Source organism: Ictalurus punctatus, chromosome 1 (genome assembly GCF_001660625.3).
Source record: "Ictalurus punctatus breed USDA103 chromosome 1, Coco_2.0, whole genome shotgun sequence".
Lineage (NCBI taxonomy): Eukaryota > Metazoa > Chordata > Actinopteri > Siluriformes > Ictaluridae > Ictalurus > Ictalurus punctatus.
In genome coordinates this window covers 29,212,475-29,218,474 of record NC_030416.2, presented here as the reverse complement: position 1 = coordinate 29,218,474, position 6,000 = coordinate 29,212,475, and positions in this window count along the sequence as shown.

The window sequence follows — 6,000 nt, the reverse complement described above, 5'->3', positions numbered from 1 at the left end:
TGGCAGGTCTTTTGGGGTGTTCTTGGTATGCAGTGGTCCAAGGAAAGACAACCGGTGAACCAGTGACAGGGTAATGGGTGTCCAAGGCTCAATGATGCTCGTAGGGAATGGGCATTGCATGCTGTGTGCAGTGTTCTACTGGAAAACCTTGGGTCCTGACATTCATGTGGATGTTACTTTGACACCAACTTAAACATTGTTGCAGACCAAGTATACCCCTTCATGGCAACTATATTCCCTAATGGCAGTGGCCTCTTTCAGTAGGATAATGCGCTGCAAAAATTGTTCAGGAATGGTTTGAGGAACATGACAAAAAGTTCAAGGTGTTGACAGGGCCTCCAAATTCCCCAGATCTCAATCTGATCAAGCACCTGTGGAATGTGCTGGACAAACAAGTCTGATCCATGGAGGTCCCCCTTGCAATTTACAGGACTTAAAGGATATGCTGCTAATGTATTGGTGCCAGATACTACAACAAACCTTCAGAGGTCTTGTGGAGTCCATGCCTCAATGGGTCAGAGCTGTTTTGGCAGCACAAGGGGGACCTACACAATATTAGGCAGGTGGTTTTAGTGCTATGGCTGATCAGTGTACGTCCCAAAAGTTTCCCAACTATATAAAATGAGAGAAAACAGCATGCTGGGCATACTCAGCAGGTGTGAAACACATGACCTTTATGTCATTTCTGCCATTACTGTTTGTTTTGATGCTGCTGTCATGACAGTGAATATTAAACGTCCTTTCATGCATGCCACAGTGTGTCGTATATACTATACAAAGCAATCAAACATAAATTTAAAATAGCATTCAACAGTGTGGGCACTTCAGATACAAATTAATGTTATTAAGTAATGTTATAATCTTAACCAGTCCATAAAGTTATAACATGTATGAACAGTAGAAACACAAGGAAATAATTAATGAGTCTTTATTAATCACACATACATTAGAGCACAGTGAAATTCTTTTCTTCACATACCCCAGCATGTTAGGAAGCTGGGGTCAGCTATGATACAACATCCCTGGAGCAGAGAGGGTTAAGGGCCCATCAGTGGTAGCACTGGGGCTTGAACCTTCTGATCAGTAACCCAGACCCTTAACCACAAAGCCACTGGAAAGAGATGGGAACCCACTTAAACCTATGGGAGTCATGGCAAGAGGAAGCAACAAATCTCTGGCACTGTTAATGCAGGTGATACACGTTTGGTTGGCTCAAATGCTATTGTTGGAGCCTGGTAAAAAAAAAAAAAAAAGGCTGCCCCAGCTGACATTGATACCTGGACATGTCGTAGGCACACAGTGCCAGGAAGGATTAACTGATTATCTCTTTCTATGCAAGACACACACAAAACATATGAAGCAACATATTGCCTCTAGTATCTACTCATTTGAGCAATCACATTCTGTTTCAAAGACTGTAGGGATATAGCATAAACTACATGGTTTTTCTGTGGCAGCCAAGAGCTCAAAAGGAGTTTCCTGCCATGACAAACCATGATCAAAATTCTAGAGCATGATTTACTGAAACTGCCAAGGGATCCAAGGGATCTCCTCTCTGCAACTGGAGCATTGGAGGCTAATAACAACAAATCAGTGGCTAATGAACAGGCTGTCCACATACTGTAGTATAATTTACAGTTTCAATACTGGCTGTCATTATTCACAGGTGTTCACCCAACAGAGGTATGAGACCCAACTCAATAGCTATACTGGCCACGGAATTTGAGTTATTAATAGGAACCAGGCAATAGAATCCAAAAACATGATTACTTCTTAATTTAAGTGTTCAACCTGACCATTTCCAAATAAAATTCTGAATTCTAAAAAAAAGTGGTGGAATTCATCCCATCTTAGATATAAAATACTAAAAGCGGCCCCATGCAAAGCCAGGTTCTCTGCATAGTCCTCTAACTAGATGGCTGTCTGCAGTGTGGACAGTGACGAACCAGACAGAAATCCTGATGTGGAAGCTCTAAGACTGAAAGCAATTTAAAAGAAGAACCATTTGATACCTGTGCAGACTGTGAAATTCATAGGTAAGGAGCTTGAAGATCATAGAGGCAGTAAGAAAATTACAACTGGCCACAACATGGGCCTCATTTATCACTCTGTCAGCAGGGTTGTGTGTAAATGTTTGCTTAAGCCAAACCTAACTAAATATTTCTGCTGGATTATACAAGTTTCTGAAATATTTTGTAATGCCGCCAGGCAGAACACAGACACAGACAGATGTGGGGCTGGTGTTTTGGGAGACATTTATTTTCTTAAATGAGAGGGAAAATGGAAGATGCAAATGCAAAAATGGGATGCTGTCTCCGGGTGAGGAGGTCAGTGAGGGATGTCTCAAGGTGGAGCATGGTGGCAGTCACTGTTGGCCAGACAGTGTGGTGAGGGCTGGTAGCAGGGTGCAGCAGTGGGAGGACCATGACTCCTCCATGGGAAGTGGGACTGAGGTGTCTTGGTCATGGGAGAACACCGCTGTTATTGCTGTCTGCAAAATAATGAACAGAAAGTGTCAGTATCAGTATGTAGACAGGAGCTACTCACCTTCCTGTGGTCATAGCACACTTTTATCCTCTCCAGTCTCCTCTGAGATGGTGAGGAGCCACAATGATTACCTCTCCCCAGCCGTACTTCATTCCCCCATTCTGCCCTGCAGCCATGTGCTTTCTGGTGGTCCACAACAGTAGTGCTGAAATGGAGCTGTCCTTTCAGCACTATGGTGGCAGTAGTGTGAGCAGTGTGCAATAGTTTGTGTGTGGTATGGAGGCCTGCCATTACAACTGTTTTCATACTCACTTATGTACTGTATGTTGTTGAATGTCAATCACCTGTCAGTTACAGGTAATTTGCATTTTGTGATGCCCACAAATTCCATAAAAAGGCAAAGCTCACACCAATGAAATAATGAGCTTTCTCAGATGTAGAAGTGTAAGTTATTTTTACTCACATCTATGTCAATAAAAGTATGTATTATTTGACAGCATAACAACACCCGAAAGGTCAAAATCTGCAGCCAAACTGTTCACATGAAAATGGAGAAAAAATGTACACACTAGGGAGCATACAACACACTGCACCTTGAGACATACCAGATAGGTTATTTAAGCAACTGGTCACTTAATGCTGGCAAATTGCATTAAAACAAGATGCTGCAGCAAACTGAACCAGCTTATACACTGCCTGAGCCTGCCCTACTTTTATACATACTCACTTTTACATTCTTAATTTAATAACTAGGCTTACTAATTTATGGATTTATGTTGGCTTGCATTTTTTTTCATATTTAGTATTCCTTAATTAGTTAATGCCATTCATATGAAACTACTGCACTTTGTACATTTTCATTAACATTGTGTGTATAAAAAATAACACATGCCATTTGAACTTGACAGTATATAAAAGTTTACTAACTCAATAAGCTTTATATGATTTGAAGCTGATCGATCAAGGTTTACATTAGTTAGTCTTTTTATGTGTATTTCTTTTCCCTGGTAGTACAGGATTTTCTTGTAATTTCTTTTGCAAATGCCTGCATGAGCAATTTATGTTCATTCATATCCAGCTTGAAAAATATGCACAGGGTCTATATATATCTACATAGAGAGGGTGTTGATAGCAGTTACTACAGTTGTAAAACTAGGAATGTGGTATCTCAGACAATCTCACTGTTCGCTGACAGCATAATGCCTGTCAGTCAAATCACAAAAGCATCCATGCACTGGATTGGCGACAAGAGCATATCTTTATGCCATTTGAGCCATTGGACCAGCCTGTCTGTGATATTTGTAACACCAATCCAGGACATTCCCCTTTCTTACCAGTTTTGTGTATGGTTGGATAATTTCCTTCCTATTTCTTGATTCAGGTATTCAACTTGACCAGTTCATAATGGATGATAGTCAAATGAATTATTATCCATAATTAAATTAATTGATTATTACATAATCCTTGAAAAAAAAAAAACCCTGGAATATTATAGCTTCTCTTTATAGGGTAATTGGAAATTCAGGAAGAGGTACCAGACAGTAGGCTTTAGACAACCGGTTGATGATGAAGAGTATGGTGGGGAATCCTTGTAAAACTGCAGATCACTTATGAAGTTTGTTGTGATGGGATCAAATATGTTGTGGTACAGGTACAGGTAGAGTCCTGCGGATGGATGGTAGTAAGGTCTAGTTTGTACACAGACTGTGTGTGATTGATATGTGATATCCTTGTTCAGTGAGTACAACCAAAGCTGCTTGAGGACTCTTAGGGTCAAGGCAACCTGGCCTTAATGAAGTAATAAACCCTTTGGATAAATTGTTCCCTTATGGATTGAGGCATGAAGGATTTAGGTCCCTCTCTTTGATCCTAGGTGATTTCCTCCATGATTTCCAACAGGATGGGAGCTAGAATGCAAGTGGGTGGACGTATGGTCTGTTCAAGTTCAAGGTTTTCCTTGAATCATAGATTCCAAAAAGGTCAACTGTTTTTGTGTTTTTCAGGCCAGTATGTCAGGATAAACTTGAATTGTGTGAAAAAGAGTGTGTATCAAGCTTGTAAGGAATTCAGTCTGTTTGTTGGTTTCACATAGACTACATTTACATGGACAGCAATAATATAATTATTGACCTTATTCTGAATAAGACAATATTCTGATTAAGGTGTTTACATGAGTTGCATTTAGAATATCCCTTTCATGTTCCTGTTTTACATGTTATAAAACATAGATCGATTAATGGCATACATTATTACGTCCCCACGCCAAGCCGCTCAACGTTCCCTCCAGAATTTTACGTATCAGCATACAGTTCATCTTCATAATGGTACCGAATACAGTTCTGGGTGTTTCATTTTTAATTTTACATAAGTTTCAAGTGCACTTAATTATTTGGCACGCTATACGAGCAAATAGATGACTGCTTGTCTCTGGACTTTTTATTTAAGTTGTTCATGATGGTAGGAAACATGGCATGGTAACTTCATGTCATCGGTCATCCACTGTTCCAGGAGATAGAAGGGTTGTGAACAGCCAGGTGATGCCTAGTTCTATGGAGTTGTAAGAAGATTTTTTGATGAGTCAGGAAATGGAGACAATTTGCAGGATTCCTGTACATGTGTTAATTGGGACAGTGCTTTGAGTTATGCTTTCCTCAGAGACCCCAACCCAGAGTATAAATGTTAAGTGGACATTTCAAGGAAACCAGGGGAATTTTAAATTATTTATCTACTTCCTCATCTTTGAAGTCTCTGAATATCCCAGAGTCAGTGAGGGCTGAAAAATTAGTGAGAACATGATTAGCAAGACAGTCTTACTGGGGGAATATACTCACTGAGCACTTTATTCAGATCACTATAGTAATACTGGGTTGGGCCTCCTTATTCTCTAAAAACAGCCTCAAAACATCATGGCATGAATTAAACAAGATGTTGGAAACATTCATTAAGATTCTGTTCCATGTTGACATGATTGCATCATACAATTTCTGCAGATTTTAGGTGCACTTTTTTTTGCTATGAATCTCCCATTCTACCACATCCCAAAGGTATTCTACTGGATTCAGCTCTGGTGACTGGGAAGGCCACTGAAAAACATTGAACTCACTGTTCTTGAAACAAGTTTGAGATTTTTTTTTTTCTTTGTGACATAGTGCATTATTGTGCTGAAAGTAGCCAAAGGTAAGTTGTGGCCATGAAGGGGTGCACATGGTCTGCAACAATACTGAAACAAGCTGTGGCATAGAAGCAATGGTTTATTGGTATTAACAGGCCCAAAGTGTGCCAAGAAAACATTCCTCACACCATTACACCACCTCCACCAGCCTGGACAGTTGAGGTAACACAAGGTAGGTTGGATCCATGGATCCGAGCCGCCACCCTGCTGTTGCCCCAACCATCTGTATGCCTCAGCAGAAATCAAGATTCATCATACCAGGCTATATTTTTCAATTCTTCAACTGTCCAGTTTTGGTGAGCCTGTGCCCACTTCCATTCTTGTTGATGGAGACAGGAGTG